Genomic DNA, 26,493 nt, shown 5'->3' with positions numbered 1-26,493 from the left:
TTCTTGATATATATTAATGACTTTGGTGTACAGGGCACAATTTCAAAATTTTCAGATGACTCAAAACTTGGAAGTATTGTGAACTGTGAAGGGGATTGTGATGAACTTCAAGAGAACATAAAAAGGCTGGTGGAATGGGCGGACATGTGGCAGATGAAATTTAATGCAGTGAAGTGATACCTTTTGGTAGGAAGAATGAGGAGAGGCAATGTAAATTCAAGGGCACAATTCTAAAATGGTGCAGGAGCAGAGGGACCTGGGGGTATATATGCACAAATCATTGAAGGTGGCAAGGCAGGTTGAGAAAGGGGTTAATAAAGCATTCATGAGCTTGGGCTTTATAAACAGGGCCATAGAATACAAAGGAAAGGAAGTTGTGATAAACTGTATAAACATAGAAACATAGAAACTAGGAGCAGGAGTAGGCCATTCGGCCCTTCAGGCCTGCTCCGCCATTCAAAAAAGGTCATGGCTGATCCTCTAATTCAGTACCCTGTTCCTGCTTTCTCCCCATATCCCTTGATCCCTTTGGCATTAGTACATCTATCTCCTCCTTGAATATATTTAATGACTTGACCTCAACTGCTTTCTGCGGTAGAGAATTCCACAGGTTCACCACCCTCTCAGTGAAGAAATTTCTCCTCATCTCGGATCTAAATGACATACCCCGTATCCTGAGACTGTGACCCCTGGTTCTGGACTCCTCAGCCATCGGGAACATCCTCCCTGCATCTAGCCTGTCCAGTCCTGTTGGAATTTTATAGGTTTCTATAAGATCCCCTCTCATTCTTCTAAACTCTAGTGAATATGGGCCTAGTCGATCCAATCTCTCCTCATATGTCAATCCTGCCATCCCAGGAATCAACCTAGTAAATCTTCTTTGCACTTCCTCTATGGCAAGAACATCCTTCCTCAGATAAGGAGACCAAAACTGCACGCAATACTCCAGATGTGGTCTCACCAAGGCCCTGTATAACTGCAGTAAGACATCCTTGCTCCTGTACTCAAATCCTCTTGCAATGAAGGCCAACATACCATTTGCCTTCCTAACTGCTTACTGAAACACTGGTTTGGCCTCAAATGGAGAATTGTCTCTCGTTCTGGGCATCACACTTTAGGAAGGATGTGAAGGCATTAGAGAGGGTGTAGAAAAGATTTACAAGAATGGGTCCAGGGATAAGGAATTTCAGTTACGAGAATAGACTGGAGAAGCTGGGGCTGTTTCTGCTTAGACAAGAGAAGGTTGAGAGGGGATTTGATAGAGGTGTTCAAAATTATGAGGCGTTTGGACAGAGTAGACAGAGAGAAACTGTTCCCATTGGCAGAAGGATCAAGAACCAGAGGATACTGATTGGCAAAGGAACCAGAGGCGACATGAGGAGAAAGTTTTTTTATGCAATGAGTGGTTCGGATCTGGAATGCACTGTCTGAGAGTGCGGTGGAGGCAGGTTCAGTGAGTGTTTAGGATCTGGAATGCAATGTCTGAGAGTGCGGTGGAGGCAGGTTCAGTGAGTGTTTAGGATCTGGAATGCACTGTCTGAGAGTGCGGTGGAGGCAGGTTCAGTGAGTGTTTAGGATCTGGAATGCACTGTCTGAGAGTGTGGTGGAGGCAGGTTCAGTGAGTGTTTAGGATCTGGAATGCACTGTCTGAGAGTGCGGTGGAGGCAGGTTCAGTGAGTGTTTAGGATCTGGAATGCACTGTCTGAGAGTGTGGTGAAGGCAGGTTCAGTGAGTGTTTAGGATCTGGAATGCACTGTCTGAGAGTGTGGTGGAGGCAGGTTCAGTGTGTGTTTAGGATCTGGAATGAACTGTCTGAGAGTGTGGTGGAGGCAGGTTCAGTGTGTGTTTAGGATCTGGAATGCACTGTTTGAGAGTGTGGGGGAGGCAGGTTCAGTGAGTGTTTAGGATCTGGAATGCACTGTTTGAGAGTGTGGGGGAGGCAGGTTCAGTGAGTGTTTAGGATCTGGAATGCACTGTCTGAGAGTGCGTTGGAGGCAGGTTCAGTGAGTGTTTAGGATCAGGAATGCACTGTCTGAGAGTGCGGTGGAGGCAAGTTCAGTGAGTGTTTAGGATCAGGAATGCACTGTCTGAGAGTGTGGGGGAGGCAGGTTCAGTGAGTGTTTAGGATCTGGAATGCACTGTTTGAGAGTGTGGGGGAGGCAGGTTCAGTGAGTGTTTAGGATCTGGAATGCACTGTCTGAGAGTGTGGTGGAGGCAGGTTCAGTGAGTGTTTAGGATCTGGAATGCACTGTCTGAGAGTGTGGTGGAGGCAGGTTCAGTGAGTGTTTAGGATCTGGAATACACTGTCTGAGAGTGTGGTGGAGGCAGGTTCAGTGAGTGTTTAGGATCTGGAATGCACTGTCTGAGAGTGTGGTGGAGGCAGGTTCAGTGAGTGTTTAGGATCTGGAATGCACTGTCTGAGAGTCTGGTGGAGGCAGGTTCAATGAGTGTTTAGGATCTGGAATGCACTGTCTGAGTGTGTGATGGAGGCAGGTTCAGTGAGTGTTTAGGATCTGGAATGCACTGCCTGAGAGTCTGGTGGAGGCAGGTTCAATGAGTGTTTAGGATCTGGAATGCACTGTCTGAGAGTCTGGTGGAGGCAGGTTCAGTGTGTGTTTAGGATCTGGAATGCTCTGTCTGAAAGTGTGATGGAGGCAGGTTCAGTGAGTGTTTAGGATCTGGAATGCACTGTCTGAGAGTGTGGTGGAGGCAGGTTCAGTGAGTGTTTAGGATCTGGAATGCACTGTCTGAGAGTGTGGTGGAGGCAGGTTCAGTGAGTGTTTAGGATCTGGAATGCACTGTCTGAGAGTGTGGTGGAGGCAGGTTCGGTGAGTGTTTAGGATCTGGAATGCACTGTATGAGAGTGTGGTGGAGGCAGGTTCAGTGTGTGTTTAGGATCTGGAATGCACTGTATGAGAGTGTGGTGGAGGCAGGTTCAGTGAGTGTTTAGGATCTGGAATGCACTGTCTGAGAGTGCGGTGGAGGCAGGTTCAATCATGGCTTTCAAAAGGGAATTGGATAATTATTTGAAAAGAAAAAATTGCAGGGCTGCGGGGTAAAGGCGGGGTATGGACTAGCTGAGTTGCTCTTGCAGAGAGCTGGCATGGACGCAATGGGCTGAATGGCCTCCTGTGCTGTAACCATTCTCTGATTCTATGATTCCAACAAACAACTGTCTAGCACAGAAAACATTTCAAGGAGCTGTAATCGGACAAAAATATCCATGGATTTTACCACATCTGGAGTACTGTTTACAGTACTGGTCTCCTTATTTAAGGAAGGATGAAAATGTGTTGGAGGCAGTACAGAGAAGGTTTACTAGACTAATACCTGGAATGGGTGGGCTGTCTTATGAGGAAAGATTGGACAGGCTAGGCTTGTATCTGCTGGAATTTAGAAGAGTAAGAGGTGACTTGATTGAAACATATAAGATCCTGAGGGGTCTTGACAGGGTGGATGTGGAAAGGATGTTTCCCCTTGTGGGAGAATCTAGAACTAGGGGTCACTGTTTAAAAATAAGGGGTCACCTATTTAAGACAGAGATGAGGAGAAATGTTCTCTCTCGGACAGTCGAGTGTCTTTGGAATTCTCTTCCTCAAAAGGCAATGGAAGCAGAGTCTTTGAATATTTTTAAGGCAGAGGTCGAAGATTCTTGATAATCAAGGGGGTGAAAGGTTATTGGGGGTAGGCGGGAATGTGGAGTTGAGGTTACAATCAGATCAGCCATGGTCTTGTTGAACAGCGGAGCAGGCTCGAGGGGTCGGGTGGCCGACTCCTGCCCCTAATTTGTATGTTCGGAGCTAGAGAAGGAGATATTGGGAAGGATGACAGTTTAAGGAGCATCTTAAAAAGGAGGAGAAAGAGGCAGAAAGGTTTAGGAGGGAATTTTAGAGCTTAGGGCCTGGGCAGCTGAAGGCATGGCCACTCCAATGGCAGAGTAATTAAAATCGGAGATGGACAAGAGGCCAGAATTGGAGAACTCAGATACCTCATCTGTTGTACGTTTCAGAATCAATTTGCAGTAAGCATCGGGATAACTTTGTAAAGGCCGGTTTGTATTGGGATTTTCACCCCCTGACCCCGATCAGCGACCTTCACCCTCTCAAATATTTTAAGGGTGCCAATTGGGATGTGGCTGCACCCTGATCAAATTCCCCTTGGCTTGCAGACATGTTGCCCTGTGTGAATAGAGCAGCACAGCCCAGTCAATGAAGCATTGAATTCTGATCAGAACTCACGCACACAAACAAACAATCTGCTCCAAAGCAACAATGATCCAAATGGAAACCCAATCCCAAAGCAGAGTGAGGCAGGGTGATATCCTGACTGCTGAGGACAGTGAGTTTAGTATTCACTTTGTTTAATCTCCCCCTCACATCACCTCAGTACCTTGGTGCTCGGTCCCCTTGAGACGGACCAGACACAGCCAGTAATTCACCTTCTGCATTACAATTGTCCTCAAACCCTACAGCGCTTTGAGCTCAGTAGCTGATGCTACAGAATAAGATTGTGTGCTCTGGATAACAGAAAAGATAAATGAAAGCAGAAAATAATCCCAACTCTTGGTGAGCAGATTGTTTAGCCAGATCCAGAGTGCTTGCATTTTCCCAGTCTCTATGCTGATGGAATCTCAGTGTATTGGGTGATTGCCAAACGCCTTCTCCAATACTCAGCAGAAGTTATAGGAACAGGAGGAGGCCATTCAGCCCCTCCAGCCATTCCACCCATTCAATGAAATCATGGTTGATCTGTATCCTAAATCCATCTACCTCACATACAAGCGAGGAGGAGGGGGCTATTCGGCCTTTCGAGTCTGCTCTGCCATTCTATAAGATCATGGCTGCTTGTTTGTGGACTCCACTTTCCTGCCTACCCCGATACCCTGTGACTCCCTTGTTTGTCAAGAATCTGTCTACCTCTGCCTTAAAAATACCCAGTCTCCATCGCTCTCCGGGGAAGAGAGTTCCACAGATTCACGATCCTCAGAGAAAAAAATTTCTCGTCCTGATCTTAAATGGGAGACACCATTATTTTTAAACTGTTTTAGTTTCTCTCACATGGGGAAACAGCCTTTCAACATCCACCATCGTCCCCTCAGGATATTATATGTTTCAATAAGATCACCTCTCATCCTTCTAAACTCCAACGAATACAAAGCCAACCTTTCCTCATAAGATAACCCTTTCATCCCAGGAATCAGTCGAGTGAACCTTCTCTGAACTGCTTCCAATGCAATTATATCCTTTCTTAAGTAAGGAGACCAAAACTATACACAATACTCTAGATGTGGTCTCACCAAAGCCATGTCCAACTGCAGCAAAACATCTCTAATTTTATATTCCATTCCCCTTGCAATAAACTACAAAATTGCATTTGCCTTCATAATCACTTGCTGTACCTATGAACTAACTTCTCATGTTTCGTGTACCAGGACACCCAGATCTCTCTGCATCTCACAGTTCTGAAGTCTCTCTCCATTTAAATAATATGATATTTTTCTATTTTTCTGGCCAAAATGGACAAGTTTACACTTTCCCACATTATACTCCAACTGCCAAATCTTTGCCCACTCATTAACCTATCTATATCCCTTTGCCGACTCCTTATGTCCTCTCCACAACTTACTCTCCTACCTATCTTTGTGCCATCAGCAAATTTAGCAACCATATCTTCTGTCCCTTCATCCAAGTCATTGCACAGTAGCAGCAGTGTGTACCATCTACAAGAAGCACTGCAGCAATGCACCAAGGTTCCTTAGACAGCACCTTCCAAACCTGCGACCTCTACCAACTAAAAGGACAAGGGCAGTAAATACATGGGAACACCACCACCTGCAAGTTCCCCTTCAAGTCACACACCATCCTGACTTGGAACTATGTCGCCGTTCCTTCACTGTCGCTGGGTCAAAATCCTGGAACTCCCTTCCTAACAGCACTGTGGGTGTACCTACCCCACATGGTCTGCAGCAGTTCAAGAAGGCAGCTCACCACCACCTTCTCAAGGGCAATTAGGGATGGGCAATAAATGCTGGCCAAGCCAGCGACGCCCACATTCTATGAATGAATAAAAAATATATAGATTGTAAATAGTTGAGGTCCCAGCACCCTTAACACCCTTGCCTAACAAAAATCTCTCTCAGTTTTGAAATTTTCAATTCACTCCCCAATTCCAACAGCTTTTTGTAGTATATATAAATGATTTGGAGGAAAATGTAGCTGGTCTGATTAGTAACTTTGCGGACGACACAAAGGTTGGTGGAGTTGCGGACAGTGATGAGGATTGTCAGAGGATACAGTAGGATATAGATCGGTTGGAGACTTGGGCGGAGAAATGGCAGATGGAGTTTCATCCGGACAAATGTGAGGTAATGCATTTTGGAAGGTCTAATGCAGGTGGGAAGTATACAGTAAATGGCAGAACCCTTAGGAGTATTGACAGGCAGAGAGATTTGGGCGTACAAGTCCACAGGTCACTGAAAGTGGCAACGCAGGTGGATAAGGTAGTTAAGAAGGCATACGGCATGCTTGCCTTCATCGGTCGGGGCATAGAGTATAAAAATTGGCAAGTCATGCTGCAGCTGTACAGAACTTTAGTTAGGCCACACTTAGAATATTGCGTGCAATTCTGGTCGCCACACTACCAGAAGGACATGGAGGCTTTGGAGAGGGTACAGAAGAGGTTCACCAGGATGTTGCCTGATCTGGAGGGCATTAGCTATGAGGAGAGGTTGGAAAAACTCGGATTGTTTTCACTAGAACGACGGAGGTGGAGGGGCGACATGATAGAGGTTTACAAAGTTATGAGTGGCATGGACAGAGTGGATAGTCAGAAGCTTTTTCCCAGGGTGGAAGAGTCAGTTACTAGGGGACATAGGTTTATGGTGAGAGGGGCAAAGTTTAGAGGGGATGTGCGAGGCAAGTTCTTTACGCAGAGGGTGGTGAGTGCCTGGAACTTGCTGCCGGGGGAGGTGGTGGAAGCAGGTACGATAGCGACGTTTAAGAGGCATCTTGACAAATACATGAATAGGATGGGAATAGAGGGATACGGACCCCGGAAGTGCAGAAGGTTTTAGTTTAGGCAGGCATCAAGATCAGCGCAGGCTTGGAGGGCTGAATGGCCTGTCCTGTGCTGTACTGTTCTTTGTTCTTCTTTGTTCTTTTTAGGGGAGAGAGTTTCTGATTTCCACTACCCTTTATGTGAAGAAATGCTTCCTGACATCACCCCTGAACAGCCTAACTCTAACTGTATGTAAATTGTGAATGGTGGTCCCAGCACCGATCCTGTGGAACACTACTTCCCACCATTTTCCAATCTGAGTAACTACCTTCCACCCCCTAATAAAAACAGAAAGTGCTGGAAATACTCAGCAGGTCAGGCAACATCTGCAGAGAGAGAAGCAGAGTTAATGTTTCAGGTCTGTGACCTTTCATCAGAACTGGCAAAGGTTAGAAAAGAATTGGGTTTTAAGCAAGTGAAGGGGAGGGGGTGGGGGAGAGAACAAAGTGGAAGGTGTTTGACAGGGCAGAGGGAAGGAGAGATTAAATAACAAAGCTGTCCTGGGACAAAGGCAAAGAGTGTGTTAATGCTTGTGGTGAAAGACAAAGCATTAATCCAGAGAGAGTGTTAATAACTGAGTAATGAGCAGCTCTGACTAAATGAAAAACAGGCACATGGTAAAAAAATAAAATAAAATTAAAAATATAAAAATATTTTTAAAAGGCCAGTCATGCTGTGATGTTATTGAACTCAATGTTCAGTCCGCATGTTCAGAAATGTTGGCATGAGTGCTGGGGTGGGCTGGGGTGGGGCACTCAGTCCAAAAGCATGACCCCGAGCTTCCGGTCACTTGTCATTTGAACACCACCCCCCCACCTGCTCTCATGCCCACACTTCAGTGCTTGGCCTGCTCCAGTGTTCCAGTGAACATCAACACAAGCTTGAGGAGCAGCACCTGATCTTTCAATTAGTCACTCTACAGCCATGTGGACTCAATATTCAGTTTAATAATTTCAGAGCATGACTGGCCATTTAAAAAAAAAAATTTCTTTTTAAAAATTTTGTTTTAATTTATTTGTTACCATGTGCCTATTTTTCATGTAGTTAGAGCTGCTCATTACTCAGCTATTAACACACTCTCCGGACTTATGTTTTGTCTTTCACCACAAGGATTAACACACGCTTTGTTGTTGTCCCAGGACATCGCTGTTATTTAATCTCCCTCTGCCCAATCAAACACCTTCCCCTTTGTTCTCTCCCACACCCCCCTCCCCTTCACTTGCTTAAAACCTAATTCTTTTTTAACCTTTGCCAGTTCTGAAGAAGGGTCACTGACCTGAAACATTAACTCTGCTTCTCTCTCCACAGATGCTGTCTGACCTGCTGAGTATTTCCAGCACTTTCTGTTTTTAATGTCAGATGTCCAGCATCTACAGTATTTTGCTTTTAACCATTAACCCCCTACTCTCCCAGTTCTGTTTTGTATCTAGTTTAGTTTAGTTTAGAGATACAGCATTGAAACAGGCCCTTCGGCCCACCGAGTCTGTGCTGACCATCAACCACCCATTTCTACTAATCCTACACTAATCCCATATTCCTACCACATCCCCACCTGTCCCTATATTTTCCCTACCACCTACCTATACTAGTGGCAATTTATAACAGCCAATTTACCTACCAACCTGCAAGTCTTTGGCATGTGGGAGGAAACCGGAGCACCCGGAGGAAACTCACGCAGACACAGGGAGAACTTGCAAACTCCACACAGGCAGTACCCAGAATTGAACCCGGGTCGCTGGAGCTGTGAGGCTGCGGTGCTAACCATTGCGTCACTTTGCCGCCCAAATCTAGCGTAATATCCATTCTGCTGGTCATCCGCCGACTCCACATTTTCTGGCCTCAGTAATGAGTCCACCATGCAGTACCTTATCAAAGGTTTTTTTGAAATCCAAATATATTACAGCTACTACATTTCCCTTATCTACCCTTTCTATTACTTCTTCAGAGAATTAAATAAAGTTGTTCAAGTAGGACCTTCCCTTTCAGAATCCATGCTGACTACTCTTTATTCCATTATCAGTTTCTATATGTTCTTCTCCTACATCGTTGAGTAAGGATTACATTATCTATCCTACCACTGACCTTCAGTTAGTTGGTCTATAGTTCCCTGTACTTGTTCTATCTCCCTTTTTATACACAGAAATCACATTAGCCGACTGGCACTATTCCTTTTTCTAATGAATTTTTATATATGTGTAATAGTGCATCTAATATCACTTCTCTAATGTCTTTTAATATGTGCAGTTGCAATCCATCTGGATCTAGGGTTTTATCCTAAGTTTGATTATTGTGTCAATTATCTTCCCCTTTCTACCTTAACTGTCTTTATATATTTTCTGCTCTCTTCTTCTAAGGTCATGTCCATCATATTCATCCCCTTGGTAAATACCGAGGTAAAGTAATTATTTAATATTTCTCCCATTTTGCTGTCCTTACCCATGTGTTTATCCTGTACATTCCTTAGCAGCCCAATCCTTGTCCTGATTTGTGTGTCTGCAATTACCTTATGATTTCATTTTCCTTGATAATTTAGTTTCATAGTTTATTTGTTTTTTTGACCTCAACTTTTAAGGATTCTCTTTTGTCATCTCCTTTGTTGTCGCTGTTTTTAGCATGTCTTTTTCATAAGTTGTAATCTTGCCCTTATTTCTTTATTTATCTGTGGTGTATCATTACTGGCTAATTTGTTCTTGTCTTTTTAGATTAGATTAGATTAGAGATACAGCACTGAAACAGGCCCTTCGGCCCACCGAGTCTGTGCCGAACATCAACCACCCATTTATACTAATCCTACACTAATCCCATATTCCTACCAAACATCCCCACCTATATCTACCGTCCCTATATTTCCCTACCACCTACCTACACTAGTGACAATTTATAATGGCCAATTTACCTATCAACCTGCAAGTCTTTTGGCTTGTGGGAGGAAACCGGAGCACCCGGAGAAAACCCACGCAGACACAGGGAGAACTTGCAAACTCCACACAGGCAGTACCCGGAATCGAACCCGGGTCCCTGGAGCTGTGAGGCTGCGGTGCTAACCACTGCGCCACTGTGTGGGATAGGTTTCTCCTGAACTCTATTGATCAACATTTAAAATATTTCTCAGCTATTCAGGCTCCTTTTTTGTCAATATTTTTTTCCCGTTTACTTCCCTTAGTTCCATTCTTATCTCCTCAAAATTATCTTTTTCTACCCCCAGTGTATTACTTTGGTATTAGTTATGCTTTTTCAATCATCATTTTAAACCTTATGTTGTGGTCGCTATTGCCTAGATGTTGCCCTCTGCTTACTTCTGTTACCTGTTCTAGTTCATTCCCCAGTGCTAGGTTGAGCAGTTTTCCTTCTCTTGTTTGGCTTTTTACATACTGGGTAAGAAAGAAATCCTGCACGCATTGTAAAACCTCCATTCCCTTTTCACTGCCTGTTCTTTCCACTTTATTTAGGGGTTGCTAAAATCTCCCATGATTATTCTATGTCCTTTACTCATTTCACATATTTGCTCACATATGTCTTCACTTCCTTTCCATTATCAGTTGTATACCCCTATTAATGTGACTGATCCCTCCTTATCTTTTATTTCAATCCATATGGATTCTTTTTCTAACTTTGTTAGTTATGTCCCTGTTTTCTATTGCTTTATGTTCTCTCTAATTAGTACAGCTACCCCACCCCAATCTTCCTTCCTGATCCTAACCTGCAATATTTAACTGCCAGTCCTGTTCTCTATATAGCTGTGTTTCAGTTACCTCTACTCCATCTGCTTGCCTGCTATGAATTATTGCCTCCAGTTTCCACTGTCTGTTTTGGCTGCTGTACAGGCAATTTAATTTGCTTTTATTAATTGTTTCTCTCACTTTATGCTTAATAGTTATTTTATAACTTTATTTATTCACTGACCATTTAAGTCATCCTTATTCCCTACCTTGCTCTGACTTTTACTCTCATCTCCTGTTCCTTTTAACTTCAGGCTTCTGTTCTTTCTATTTGATTCCACCCCCCATTTACTCCTTTAAAGTCTTACCCACATCAATAAAAACAGTTTATCAGACCATTATCACACACTACTGTTTGTGGGAGCTTGCTGTGCACAATTTGGCTGCCACATCTCCTACAACAGTGACTGCACTTCAAACAGGTATTTCATTGGCTTTAAAACGCTTTGGGGCATCCTGAGGTCATGCCAGGTGCTATATAAATGTAAGTATAGCTTTCTTTAGGTTATTGGGTAAGTTTATTAATCTTTCTATAGAAACAAACCTCCTTCCCCTGTAAGCCAATAGATTGTGAACCAGGTCACCTCACTTCCATCGGACAAAGCAGCCACTCGACCTCCAGTAGAAGCTGAGCCAAGAGGTGGGGGAGGGGTCCTCTGGCAAAATCCTCATTCTTGAGGAACAAAGGAGTTGGGTGCGAGGCAGAGGTGTAAATGTAATAAATGAAAGGTTCAGAGTGGGACTGAGGAGCCAGTCACCTGACAAGGCCTTGATTGAAAGTGATGATGTGCATCCATCACCCGGACTCCAGTGATAGCCCATCTTCACTCCTCACTTCCCTCTCTTAGTCTTCTTTATGTCTCTTTCATTTTCACTCACTATACAGACTGTTTACTGGTCATTCTGAGGGGTTTCCTGCAGCTATGGAGATAGGTTTATCCTCTCTTACACAGCAGTGCTGAAAGCCCTCTATTAATAATACAGGCCTGACAGCTTTGTCATTCTACATGCTGCGATTGAACCCAACCCCATTCAATTGCCCCTCTTTGGCAATAAAAGGCATGAGAAGGATCAGTCTGGCCCCATTGGCAGGAGAGCCTGGGGTGTATATATATATATATATATATATGTATTATATTAGAGGGCTGAGTGATCCTGGCTGTGTTTATATGCAGGGTGTCTTGCTGCACTGTAATACAGTGATGAATATTCAGCAGGTTTATTTTAGAAGCCCATTTATCTACTTGCAGGAGACATGACCTAGAATTTAAATTGAGTTCTGTGTTCAGTGCAGAGTTAGAGACAAGTCACATTCTCCAGGGTTTAATTACAAAGCTTGGTGCTGTAGACACCACACTCTGTCTCCAGCTGTCTCCAGCCATCGCTGAAAAATCAGTGTCATGGATTAAAATCTCCACAGACACAAAGCTCCAAGGTGATGTCTGTCCCATGTTAGGTTTTCCAAGCTGAGCTGGGCTTGGCTCCACCTTACCTTCTGTGTTGGAGTAGACCCTCCGAGTGACTCTGTCTTAAACTACGAGGTTTTCAGTTTCTATTCCTCATCCCTGCAATGGGCCAACTCAGCGATGGTTAAACTGGCCTCGTTTCGGGCAGGAAAATCAGCCGGGGTTTGCAGTCCTGATTTACAAAGTGAGGAGCACACACTGAATGACAGCAGAGACTCTGCGAATACTTTTCATGGAGGAACATTCCATCACTGTCTCGGCTAATGCAACAAAATAGTGATCAAACCAAGGTGTCAGAAGTTAGAATCATAGCATCATACAGCACAGAAGGAGGCCATTCAGCCCATCGTACTTGCACTGGCTCTTTGAAAAAGCTATCCAATTAACTACCATTCCGGTAGCTAAAATCCTTGGAACCTGTGTCAGGCTGGAGTCAGGAGAGGCGACAATCCAGTATTATCCACTGGGATTAGAATAGTTAGGTGCTTGATGGCCAGCACAGTGACGATGGGCCGAAGGGCCCGTTTCTGTGCTGCATAACTCTATGGTTCTAGTGCAAACAATGAGCTGTGTTGGTGTTTCAGACAGAGTTTAGTTTCTTCAGTCTGCAGTCCAACAAATGTCTCAGATTATGTTAACCAAGTGTTGTTTTGTAGGTTTAGATTTTTACCATCACACTCTGCCTTCTCCACATATTACAGAATGAAGTGAGATTTCCAAAGTACCCGAAACCTTAGCTCAGGCTGTCAAGGGCAGTGCAGCTCACTGCTGGGGAGATCCTCGCAAAGGTACAGCAGTGCTAATGTTGAGGATCTGATTCCTAGATATCCCACAATTCATCAACAGTTTCTCTGAGAGTTGAAACCTCCTTAGATATTGCTTCTTGGTGAGACTGCGATCATACTGCTGGGGTCTGGTGTAGCAGACCACCTGATGGCCTGACTGATCCCACTGCTGCACACTGAGCAAAGTGCGAGTCACTGATGAAAACTTGTTGCTGTGTGAATCCACAGGGGTAACTGCAATCCCACTGTGAATCCACAGGGGTAATTGCAATCTCACTGTGAATCCACAGGGGTAACTGCAATCTCACTGTGAATCCACAGGGGTAATTGCAATCTCACTGTGTGAATCCACAGGGGTAATTGCAATCTCACTGTGTGAATCCACAGGGGTAATTGCAATCTCACTGTGTGAATCCACAGGGGTAATTGCAATCTCCCTGTGTGAATCCACAGGGGTAATTGCAATCTCCCTGTGTGAATCCACAGGGGTAATTGCAATCTCCCTGTGAGAATCCACAGGGGTAACTGCAATCTCACTGTGAATCCACAGGGGTAATTGCAATCTCCCTGTGTGAATCCACAGGGGTAATTGCAATCTCCCTGTGTGAATCCACAGGGGTAATTGCAATCTCCCTGTGTGAATCCACAGGGGTAATTGCAATCTCCCTGTGTGAATCCACAGGGGTAATTGCAATCTCCCTGTGTGAATCCACAGGGGTAATTGCAATCTCCCTGTGTGAATCCACAGGGGTAATTGCAATCCCACTGTGAATCCACAGGGGTAACTGCAATCTCACTGTGAATCCACAGGGGTAATTGTAATCTCACTGTGAATCCACAGGGGTAATTGCAATCTCACTGTGAATCCACAGGGGTAATTGCAATCTCACTGTGAATCCACAGGGGTAACTGCAATCTCACTGTGAATCCACAGGGGTAATTGCAATCTCCCTGTGTGAATCCACAGGGGTAATTGCAATCTCCCTGTGTGAATCCACAGGGGTAACTGCAATCTCCCTGTGAATCCACAGGGGTAATTGCAATCTCCCTGTGTGAATCCACAGGGGTAACTGCAATCTCACTGTGAATCCACAGGGATAATTGCAATCTCACTGTGTGAATCCACAGGAGTAATTGCAATTTCACTGTTAATCCACAGGGGTAATTGCAATCTCACTGTGTGAATCCACAGGAGTAATTGCAATTTCACTGTGAATCCACAGGGGTAATTGCAATCTCACTGTGTGAATCCACAGGAGTAATTGCAATTTCACTGTGTGAATCCACAGGAGTAATTGCAATTTCACTGTGTGAATCCACAGGAGTAATTGCAATTTCACTGTGTGAATCCACAGGAGTAATTGCAATTTCACTGTGAATCCACAGGGGTAATTGCAATCTCACTGTGTGAATCCACAGGGGTAACTGCAATCTCACTGTGAATCCACAGGGGTAATTGCAATCTCACTGTGTGAATCCACAGGGGTAATTGCAATCTCCCTGTGTGAATCCACAGGGGTAATTGCAATCTCCCTGTGTGAATCCACAGGGGTAACTGCAATCTCCCTGTGAATCCACAGGGGTAATTGCAATCTCCCTGTGTGAATCCACAGGGGTAACTGCAATCTCACTGTGAATCCACAGGGATAATTGCAATCTCACTGTGTGAATCCACAGGAGTAATTGCAATTTCACTGTTAATCCACAGGGGTAATTGCAATCTCACTGTGTGAATCCACAGGAGTAATTGCAATTTCACTGTGAATCCACAGGGGTAATTGCAATCTCACTGTGAATCCACAGGGGTAATTGCAATCTCACTGTGTGAATCCACAGGAGTAATTGCAATTTCACTGTGAATCCACAGGGGTAATTGCAATCTCACTGTGTGAATCCACAGGGGTAACTGCAATCTCACTGTGAATCCACAGGGGTAATTGCAATCTCACTGTGTGAATCCACAGGGGTAATTGCAATCTCCCTGTGTGAATCCACAGGGGTAATTGCAATCTCCCTGTGTGAATCCACAGGGGTAACTGCAATCTCCCTGTGAATCCACAGGGGTAATTGCAATCTCCCTGTGTGAATCCACAGGGGTAACTGCAATCTCACTGTGAATCCACAGGGATAATTGCAATCTCACTGTGTGAATCCACAGGAGTAATTGCAATTTCACTGTTAATCCACAGGGGTAATTGCAATCTCACTGTGTGAATCCACAGGAGTAATTGCAATTTCACTGTGAATCCACAGGGGTAATTGCAATCTCACTGTGAATCCACAGGGGTAATTGCAATCTCACTGTGTGAATCCACAGGAGTAATTGCAATTTCACTGTGTGAATCCACAGGAGTAATTGCAATTTCACTGTGTGAATCCACAGGAGTAATTGCAATTTCACTGTGTGAATCCACAGGAGTAATTGCAATTTCACTGTGTGAATCCACAGGAGTAATTGCAATTTCACTGTGAATCCACAGGGGTAATTGCAATCTCACTGTGTGAATCCACAGGAGTAATTGCAATCTCACTGTGAATCCACAGGGGTAATTGCAATCTCCCTGTGAATCCACAGGGGTAATTGCAATCTCACTGTGTGAATCCACAGGGGTAACTGCAATCTCACTGTGTGAATCCACAAGGGTAATTGCAATCTCCCTGTGTGAATCCACAGGGGTAATTGCAATCTCCCTGTGTGAATCCACAGGGGTAACTGCAATCTCCCTGTGAATCCACAGGGGTAATTGCAATCTCCCTGTGTGAATCCACAGGGGTAACTGCAATCTCCCTGTGAATCCACAGGGGTAATTGCAATCTCACTGTGTGAATCCACAGGAGTAATTGCAATTTCACTGTTAATCCACAGGGGTAATTGCAATCTCACTGTGTGAATCCACAGGAGTAATTGCAATTTCACTGTGTGAATCCACAGGGGTAATTGCAATCTCACTGTGAATCCACAGGGGTAATTGCAATCTCACTGTGTGAATCCACAGGAGTAATTGCAATTTCACTGTGAATCCACAGGGGTAATTGCAATCTCACTGTGTGAATCCACAGGGGTAACTGCAATCCCACTGTGAATCCACAGGGGTAACTGCAATCTCACTGTGAATCCACAGGGGTAATTGCAATCTCACTGTGAATCCACAGGGGTAACTGCAATCTCACTGTGAATCCACAGGGGTAATTGCAATCTCCCTGTGTGAATCCACAGGGGTAATTGCAATCTCCCTGTGTGAATCCACAGGGGTAACTGCAATCTCCCTGTGAATCCACAGGGGTAATTGCAATCTCCCTGTGTGAATCCACAGGGGTAACTGCAATCTCACTGTGAATCCACAGGGATAATTGCAATCTCACTGTGTGAATCCACAGGAGTAATTGCAATTTCACTGTTAATCCACAGGGGTAATTGCAATCTCACTGTGTGAATCCACAGGAGTAATTGCAATTTCACTGTGAATCCACAGGGGTAATTGCAATCTCACTGTGTGAATCCACAGGAGTAATTGCAATTTCACTGTGTGAATCCACAGGAGTAATTGCAATTTCACTGTGTGAATCCACAGGAGTAATTGCAATTTCACTGTGTGAATCCACAGGAGTAATTGCAATTTCACTGTGAATCCACAGGGGTAATTGCAATCTCACTGTGTGAATCCACAGGGGTAACTGCAATCTCACTGTGAATCCACAGGGGTAATTGCAATCTCACTGTGTGAATCCACAGGGGTAATTGCAATCTCCCTGTGTGAATCCACAGGGGTAATTGCAATCTCCCTGTGTGAATCCACAGGGGTAACTGCAATCTCCCTGTGAATCCACAGGGGTAATTGCAATCTCCCTGTGTGAATCCACAGGGGTAACTGCAATCTCACTGTGAATCCACAGGGATAATTGCAATCTCACTGTGTGAATCCACAGGGGTAATTGCAATTTCACTGTTAATCCACAGGGGTAATTGCAATCTCACTGTGTGAATCCACAGGAGTAATTGCAATTTCACTGTGAATCCACAGGGGTAATTGCAATCTCACTGTGAATCCACAGGGGTAATTGCAATCTCACTGTGTGAATCCACAGGAGTAATTGCAATTTCACTGTGAATCCACAGGGGTAATTGCAATCTCACTGTGTGAATCCACAGGGGTAACTGCAATCTCACTGTGTGAATCCACAGGGGTAATTGCAATCTCACTGTGTGAATCCACAGGGGTAACTGCAATCTCCCTGTGAATCCACAGGGGTAATTGCAATCTCCCTGTGTGAATCCACAGGGGTAACTGCAATCTCCCTGTGAATCCACAGGGGTAATTGCAATCTCCCTGTGTGAATCCACAGGGGTAACTGCAATCTCACTGTGAATCCACAGGGATAATTGCAATCTCACTGTGTGAATCCACAGGAGTAATTGCAATTTCACTGTTAATCCACAGGGGTAATTGCAATCTCACTGTGTGAATCCACAGGAGTAATTGCAATTTCACTGTGAATCCACAGGGGTAATTGCAATCTCACTGTGAATCCACAGGGGTAATTGCAATCTCACTGTGTGAATCCACAGGAGTAATTGCAATTTCACTGTGTGAATCCACAGGAGTAATTGCAATTTCACTGTGTGAATCCACAGGAGTAATTGCAATTTCACTGTGTGAATCCACAGGAGTAATTGCAATTTCACTGTGAATCCACAGGGGTAATTGCAATCTCACTGTGTGAATCCACAGGGGTAATTGCAATCTCACTGTGAATCCACAGGGGTAATTGCAATCTCACTGTGTGAATCCACAGGAGTAATTGCAATTTCACTGTGTGAATCCACAGGAGTAATTGCAATCTCACTGTGAATCCACAGGGGTAATTGCAATCTCACTGTGTGAATCCACAGGGGTAACTGCAATCTCACTGTGTGAATCCACAGGAGTAATTGCAATTTCACTGTGTGAATCCACAGGAGTAATTGCAATCTCACTGTGAATCCACAGGGGTAATTGCAATCTCCCTGTGAATCCACAGGGGTAATTGCAATCTCCCTGTGTGAATCCACAGGGGTAACTGCAATCTCCCTGTGAATCCACAGGGGTAATTGCAATCTCCCTGTGTGAATCCACAGGGGTAATTGCAATCTCCCTGTGTGAATCCACAGGGGTAATTGCAATCTCCCTGTGAATCCACAGGGGTAATTGCAATCTCACTGTGTGAATCCACAGGAGTAATTGCAATTTCACTGTTAATCCACAGGGGTAATTGCAATCTCACTGTGTGAATCCACAGGGGTAATTGCAATCTCACTGTGAATCCACAGGGGTAATTGCAATCTCACTGTGAATCCACAGGGGTAATTGCAATCTCACTGTGTGAATCCACAGGAGTAATTGCAATTTCACTGTTAATCCACAGGGGTAATTGCAATCTCACTGTGTGAATCCACAGGGGTAACTGCAATCTCACTGTGTGAATCCACAGGGGTAACTGCAATCTCACTGTGTGAATCCACAGGGGTAACTGCAATCTCACTGTGAATCCACAGGGGTAATTGCAATCTCCCTGTGTGAATCCACAGGGGTAATTGCAATCTCCCTGTGTGAATCCACAGGGGTAACTGCAATCTCCCTGTGTGAATCCACAGGGGTAACTTCAATCTCACTGTGAATCCACAGGGATAATTGCAATCTCACTGTGTGAATCCACAGGAGTAATTGCAATTTCACTGTTAATCCACAGGGGTAACTGCAATCTCACTGTGAATCCACAGGGATAATTGCAATCTCCCTGTGTGAATCCACAGGGGTAACTGCAATCTCACTGTGAATCCACAGGGGTAACTGCAATCTCACTGTGAATCCACAGGGATAATTGCAATCTCACTGTGAATCCACAGGGGTAATTGCAATCTCACTGTGAATCCACAGGGGTAATTGCAATCTCCCTGTGTGAATCCACAGGGGTAACTGCAATCTCACTGTGAATCCACAGGGGTAACTTCAATCTCCCTGTGTGAATCCACAGGGGTAATTGCAATCTCACTGTGTGAATCCACAGGGGTAATTGCAATCTCACTGTGTGAATCCACAGGGGTAATTGCAATCTCCCTGTGTGAATCCACAGGGGTAACTGCAATCTCACTGTGAATCCACAGGGGTAACTGCAATCTCACTGTGAATCCACAGGGGTAACTGCAATCTCACTGTGAATCCACAGGGGTAATTGCAATCTCCCTGTGTGAATCCACAGGGGTGACTGCAATCTCACTGTGAATCCACAGGGGTAATTGCAATGTCACTGTGTGAATCCACAGGGGTAACTGCAATCTCACTGTGTGAATCCACAGGGGTAACTGCAATCTCACTGTGTGAATCCACAGGGGTAATTGCAATCTCACTGTGTGAATCCACAGGGGTAACTGCAATCTCACTGTGAATCCACAGGGGTAATTGCAATCTCTGTGCTGTGCTCTATTGGATTGTTTCTGGTGTTCCCTCTGCTTTGACATCATCGCTCTGATGAACATTATGTAATTTGGCTGGGAGATGAACTTGAGAAAATTTGTTCATTCACTATTAATTGAAAGAAAAGATAAATCCAGATTCAGACAGTTGAAACCCAACTGAAATTATACAGATTGGATAAAACTTGGCAAACACTGTACTCGCTCCAAGGTACAAAATCTCTGCTTAATATAGTGGTGTAGACCCACAGAGACCCCCAACCGCTCACTCTCTCCCCCACTCCCACCTACTCACTCTCTCCCCCACCCACCCTCCCACCCTCTCCCCCCACCCTCCATACACACTCTCTTCCCCCACCATCCACCTGCCCAACCACTCTCTTTCTCCCCGCCCCCCCAAAAAATATTGGGACTGACAGCATTATAAACCCAGCACTGATGCTGATGGACTATTCCTCCTTGAAGGCGATGATTGCTGACTGCCATTCTCTCTTCACCTGATCTCTGTACCTAAAGGAATCTCTGCTCAATGATCAGGGGAATTAGAGGCTCAGCTTTGCTCCCTCAGCCACATATTTCCCAACTCAGAACTGACTGGGGTTCAAACCAGGGCCTTCCTCATTAGAAAGGTCACAGGCCTGAAACGTTAACTCTGCTTCTCTCTCCATGATACAAATTGCCTGCAATAGGACAGTGATAGGCCAGCAGAGTGGGCAGACAAGTGGCAGATGGAATTTAATACAGAAAAATGTGAGACGATGCATTTTGGCAGAAGTGATAGAGAGAGGCAATATATACTTAATGGCACAGTTCTAAAGAGTGTGCAGGAACAGAGGGATCTGGGAGTGCATGTGCATCGATCTTTGATGGTGGCAGGACGTCTTGAGAATGTTGTTAGCAAAGCATATGGGATTTTAGGCTTCATAAATAGAGGTATTGAGTACAAAAATTGGGAAGTTATACTGAACCTGTACAAAGCTCTGATTAGGCCCCAACTAGAGTATCCTGTTCAGTTCTGGTCACCACACTTTAGGAAGGATGTGAGGGATCTGGAGAGGGTGCAGAGGAGATTTACCAGAATGGTTCCAGGGATGGAGGATTTTAATTACAAGGTTAGTTTGGAGAAGCTGGAGTTCTCCTTGGAGCAAAGGAGATTGAGAGGTGATTTGATAGAGGTGTACAAGATTCTGACAGTCTTAGATAAGGTAAACGAGGAAAAGCTTTTCCCATTAACGGATGTTACAAGGACCAGGAGACACAGTTTTAAGGTTTTGGGCAAGAAATGCAGGGGGGATGGGAGGAAGAACTTTTTCTTTTACAGCAAGAGGTAATGACCTGGAACTCGCTGCTGATGAACAAAGAACAAAGAAAATTACAGCACAGGAACAGGCCCTTCGGCCCTCCAAGCCTGCGCCGATCCAGATCCTCTATCTAAACATGTCGCCTATTTTCTAAGGGTCTGTATCTCTTTGCTTCCTGCCCATTCATGTATCTGTCTAGAATAATCTTAAAAGACGCTATCGTGCCCGCGTCTACCACCTCCGCTGGCAACGCGTTCCAGGCACCCACCACCCTCTGCGTAAAGAACTTTCCACACATATCCCCCCTAAACTTTTCCCCTCTCACTTTGAACTAGTGACCCCTAGTAATTGAATCCCCCACTCTGGGAAAAAGCTTCTTGCTATCCACCCTGTCTATACCTCTCATGATTTTGTACACCTGGTAGAAGCTGAGATGATTGATTTCAAAAGAGAAGTGGATGGGCAGGTGAGGGAAAAAAAACTTGCAGGGTTACGAGGATAGAGTGGGGGAATGGGACTGACTGGATTGCTCTGCAGAGAGTTGGCAAGGACTTGATGGGCCAAATTGCCTCCTTCTGTGCCCTAATTATTCTGACTCTATGATACCCCCCCCAGGGTTAGTCCAGTGTCCCTACCTTGGGTTTGAAAAGGTCAAGGATCAGATAAGACCAATCAACTTCATCCCACAAACATCCGCCCATCACACCCAGTCCATTCCCCATGGGCGGTCTCTCCCTCTCACACCGTCTCGCTCCCTCCCTCCATCTCACACCGTCTCGCTCCCTCCCTCCCACACCGTCTCGCTCCCTCCCTCCCTCTCACACCGTCACTCACTGTCACTCACAACATCTTGCTGTTCACAGGCCTCTCTCCTCACTGTTGGTCACCCATTCAGTCCCTGCCCTTCACCCTCTGCCGTGTCAGTTCTCTCCTCACTTACTCTGCCTGGCAATCTGTCAGGACCTGTAGTCTCGATTGTAAACACTCTGTGGTCTCCCTGCGCAGCAAGCATGGACCAGCTGATGTTCCTGCAGCATGTGTCAGCACACATAGGGTTAATGATGTTTGCATGGAGCCATCCTTACCCTGGCACTTGTCTATTCCACAGGGACCTACATTAGAGAGACTTGTCGTCCTTTAAAGTGAATGTTCACATCCTCTTAATCTTTTGTCTATGAAAAATCTGCCTGGTGTGTTTTGAGTTTTTGTTTTTGAGGTCGAGTGATGTGGAATTGAGGAGAATCACTGATTATTAATGGTGTTTGGAGGAACACAAAGACAGTACATTATTATTTAACTGGCTAATGTCTCAAAGCCCAGTATTAGCAATTAAAACACGAAAGTGTGATTCTCACCACTTAAACTGACACAAGAGCCAGTTGCATCTTTTCAATGTTTACTGTTGCTTTGCTGCTCTAGTTCCTCTCAACTGATGTTTTATTAAATCATTGTCAGTCTCTATTAACAAAAGATTCTCATTCAGAATTTCCCAATTATCAAAACTGACCATCTTTCAAACTGTTCCCTTTTGAAATCAATCATCTCTGCTCCCACCACCCTCATCAGCAGCGACTTCCAGGTCATTACCACTTACTGTATATAGAACAAAAAGTTCTTCCTCCCATCCCCCCTGCATTTCTTGCCCAAAACCTTAAAACGGTGTCTCCTGGTCCTTGTATCATCTATTAACGGGAACAGCTTTTTCTCATCTACCTTATCTAAAACTGTCATAATCATACACCTCTATCAAATCTCCCCTCAATCTCCTTTGTTCCAAGGTGAACAAACCCATCTTTTCCAAACTAACCTTGTAACTAAAATCACTCATCCCTGGAACCATTCTGGTAAATCTCCTCTGCACCCCCTCAAGGACCCTCACATCCTTCCTGAAGTGTGGTGACCAGACTGGACAGAATACTCTAGTTGGGGCCTAACCAGAGCTTTAGAAAGGTTCAGCATAACTTCCTTGCTTTTTTACTCAATGCCTCTATTTATGAAGCCCAAGATCCCATATGCTTTACTAACCACTCTCTCAATATGTCCTGCCACCTTCAAAGATCAATGCACATGAACCCCCAGTCCCTCTGTCCCTGTACACTCTTTAGAATCGTACCATTAAGTCTAAATTGCCTTTTCCTATCCCTTCTGCCAAAATGCATCACCTCACACATTTCTGCATTAAATTCCAAAAGCCGCTTATAGAATCATAGAAAGTTTAAGGCACAGAAAGAGGCCACTTGGCCCATCATGTCTGTACCGGCTGAAAAATGATCCCCCATTCTAATCCCACCTTCCAGCATTTGGTCCGTAGCCCTGCAGATTACGGCACTTGAGGTGCATATCCAGACTCCTTTTCAATGAGTTGAGGGTTTCTGCCTCAACTACCCTTTCAGGCAGTGAGTTCCAGACTTGAACCCCCAGTCCCTCTGTCCCTGTACACTCTTTAGAATCGTACCATTAAGTCTAAATTGCCTTTCCCTAATCCTTCTGCCAAAATGCATCACCTCACATTTTTCTGTATTAAATTCCATCTGCCACTTGTCTGCCCATTCTGCTTGCCTATCACTGTCCTGTTGCAGGCAGTTTGTATCATCTTCACTGTCTACCACACCTCCATGTTTGGTATCAGCAAATTTTGAAATTCTACTTTGCATTCCAACATGCAAGTTATTTACATACAGCAAAATAAGCAGTGATCCTAGCACTAAGCCTTGGGGAACACCACTGTCTACCATCCTACATTTACCACGACTCGCTGTTTTCTGTCCTTAAGCCAATTTTTAATCCAAGCTGACACTGACCCTCCTGTTCCATAAACCTCAATTTTATTAACCAGGCTTTTATGTGGTACTTTATCAAATGCTTTCTTAAAATCCATATAAACAACATCCACTGCATTCCCTTCATCAAAAAATTTAACTTAGTCAGTCAAGTACGGTCTGCCTTTTACAAATCCGTGCTGGCTATCCTTAATCCTTATCTTTTACAAATCTCCTTAATTAACTCAAACTTCTACAAGTGCTTGCTGTTTTTTTCCCTCCTGATTATTGTTTCTAAAATCTTACTCACCACTGATGTTAAACTAACTGGCCTGTAGTTGCTAGGACTGTCCTTACACACTTTCTTGAATAAGAGTGTCACATTTGCCACTCTCCAATCCTCTGGCATCTCCCCCATATCCAGGGAAGATTGGACGATTATGGCAAGCCCTTCCACTATCTCCATCCCCACTTCCTTTAGTAACCTGGGATGCAAGCCATCCGGACCAGGTGACTTATCTACTCCCAAGCATAGCCAGCCTTTCCAGTACATCCTGCCCATCAGTTTTCACCCCATCCTCTACCAATATTTTGTCAGATTCCTCTACTTTAGTAATACTTTGTATCGGTGTTTAAGTATTCTAGCCTTGCCCTGTGACTTTAAGCATATTTCACCCTCTTTGTCCCGAATAGGTCTCACCCTGCCTCTTACTACCCACTTACTATTTATATGCCAGTAGAGACTTTTGGGTTCCCTTTTATGTTGCCTTCCATTCTATTCTCACTCTCTTTGTCAGTCTTATTTTCCTCTTCACTTTCCCTCCCAAATTACTGTATTTGACCTGGTTCTGAGTTGAAGACTTTACCTGACATGCATCATACACCCTTTTTTTGTTCTTCATATTTTCTATCTCTCTCGTCATCTAAGGAGTGCTGGATTTGGGTCCCTTACCTTTCGCCCATGTTGGAACATACCTCGCCTGTACCTGAAAGATCGCTTTGTTAAAGAATACCCATTGTTTCATTATTGTTTTTCCTGCCAGTCTTGGTCTATTTCACCCTGGCTATATTCCACCCTCACCCATTGAAATTAATCCTATTCCAATTTAAAAATTCTACTTTATTTCATTGCTTGCTCTTCTCCATTACTAATCTAAACCTTATGATACAATGATCACTGTTACCCAAGTGCTCCCCACAGACACTTGGTCACTGCACTAACCCTGGGGGTGGTGGTGGTGGTGAGGTCACTGCACTGACCCTGAAGCCAGTGTCTCATTAACTCAGCCCAAAGATGGAACTTTTTAATTTCCTTTCCATTCACAGTCACACAGAAACCAATGAGATTAATATTAGTCCCAAAGCCCAAATCGGAGATCCAGAGAAAGGGCAGAAACCTTTCACCCTGTTGAAATCTGGTACTGTCAGGAGCCCAAGAGAGCAAAGCATTGGCTTTGGAATCATCCTTACAGTTATCACTGCAGTTGACAGCAATTTCCATTCAGCTGAACAATGGGAATTTTAGGCACCGTGCAGAGTAATCCAAAAACTAGATGGAATGAGTTTTAGCACGCGCGATTGCAGGTTTACACCTGTGTTTTGGGAAGTACTTCACAATTTAGACCATTCTTCTGTGCAAAAGGCTTTGAATGTGACATGAATGCAGATAGTTACAATGAGAGTGCAGTGGGATGGGAACAGGTTATAATGTAAACTGCAGCCGATGTATTCATCACTGCTTATACTGTTAGCTTTGCTTTATTGTGCTTTTTTGAGACATAACTTTGCATCTATATTTGGGAATACATGGGTAAGTGACCCTATCTGCCTATGTGCCCAACGGATAATGAACAGAAAACCCATCTCAAATTTGCTTGCATGATGTTCTCCATCCCACATCTCCCAAGAATTCTCTCACTTTTTCCAGAAGTTGGATTATGAGAAGCCACAAGAATGTGTTCGGCTTTAGACGACAAAACCAATTTATTGAATATAAAACGACCAAGTGAATAAATAACAGTAATTTTTTTGTTGATCAGTGTTGGACTGCACTAATTCTTATATAATTAAAATAGTAAGTGGGATCCAGCATCACCCTCCCCCCCCGCCCCAGCGTCAATCCCCTACCCAAGCATCACACCCCCCACCCCAGTGTCACCCCACCCCCAGCGTCACCCCTCATCCCAGCGTCTACCCCCCACCCGTCAACCCCCCCCAATCTGTGCGCTAAACTACAATTTCTAATTATCTTTTCTATACATTGCTTCCTTCTTAAATTCTTGCCGACAATGGGAATATGCAGCATGTTTTAACACTCAGTAAGTTTCACAGATTAACTGCAAAAGTTTGCTGAAATTTCCTTCCCTGTATAAAAGCATCAACATGACTGAAAGGTTTGAAAAGATATTTCTAAGAAGAGTGACTCTGTCTGGCCAGTGTTTATATAACTGTCTCCATTTGAAAAGCTGCCAGACATGTTTCTGAACAAATCACCAAATGCTTCTGCCTTTGAATTGTATAACTTGCCTTTGCCCTTAAACCAAGAGGCTAGCAATAACAGACAAGTCCTAAGGATAGTGTAGCTGTTCAGACAGGGATAAATCCTGTGTATGATCACTTCATTAAAGGAACAAGACCAAGCCAATCGCAGAGCAAGGTGCTTGATATTTGCCATTGGATTTAGTCGATGAGCCACAAACACATCCTTTCACTGCTCAAAGTAAGTCCTGAAAGACAAGTGAGTTAAGACAAGGCGCTGGGTCTGATACTGTGCTATTCAGATTATCCAACTGCACACACAGGTTTAATGACTCAAACCCACTCTCATTGACAGCCTTGTCCCAACAACTGATGGCACAGGTTTTGCAGAAGATTAGTAAAGTCACTGCCTGGGACTCCATGGGGGTGGGTCCCAGTCTCACAGGGAGTGGGTGGCGGGGTGGGGGGAGTTGGGGGG

General features: G+C 44.5%; 1 protein-coding gene across 1 annotated transcript in view; it reads right to left on the bottom strand.

Moving 5' to 3' along the window:
- The window catches only part of LOC137355309 (pro-neuregulin-3, membrane-bound isoform-like), a 629,235-nt gene that overhangs the window by 101,909 nt on the left and 500,833 nt on the right, over positions 1–26,493 (bottom strand). The gene's annotated exons all lie outside the window — the stretch shown is intronic.

The sequence above is a fragment of the Heterodontus francisci genome, chromosome 42 (assembly GCF_036365525.1).
Source record: "Heterodontus francisci isolate sHetFra1 chromosome 42, sHetFra1.hap1, whole genome shotgun sequence".
Classification (NCBI taxonomy): Eukaryota; Metazoa; Chordata; class Chondrichthyes; order Heterodontiformes; family Heterodontidae; genus Heterodontus; species Heterodontus francisci.
The sequence above is the reverse complement of the archived record's forward strand: the minus strand, read 5'-3'. Positions and strand labels throughout refer to the sequence as shown.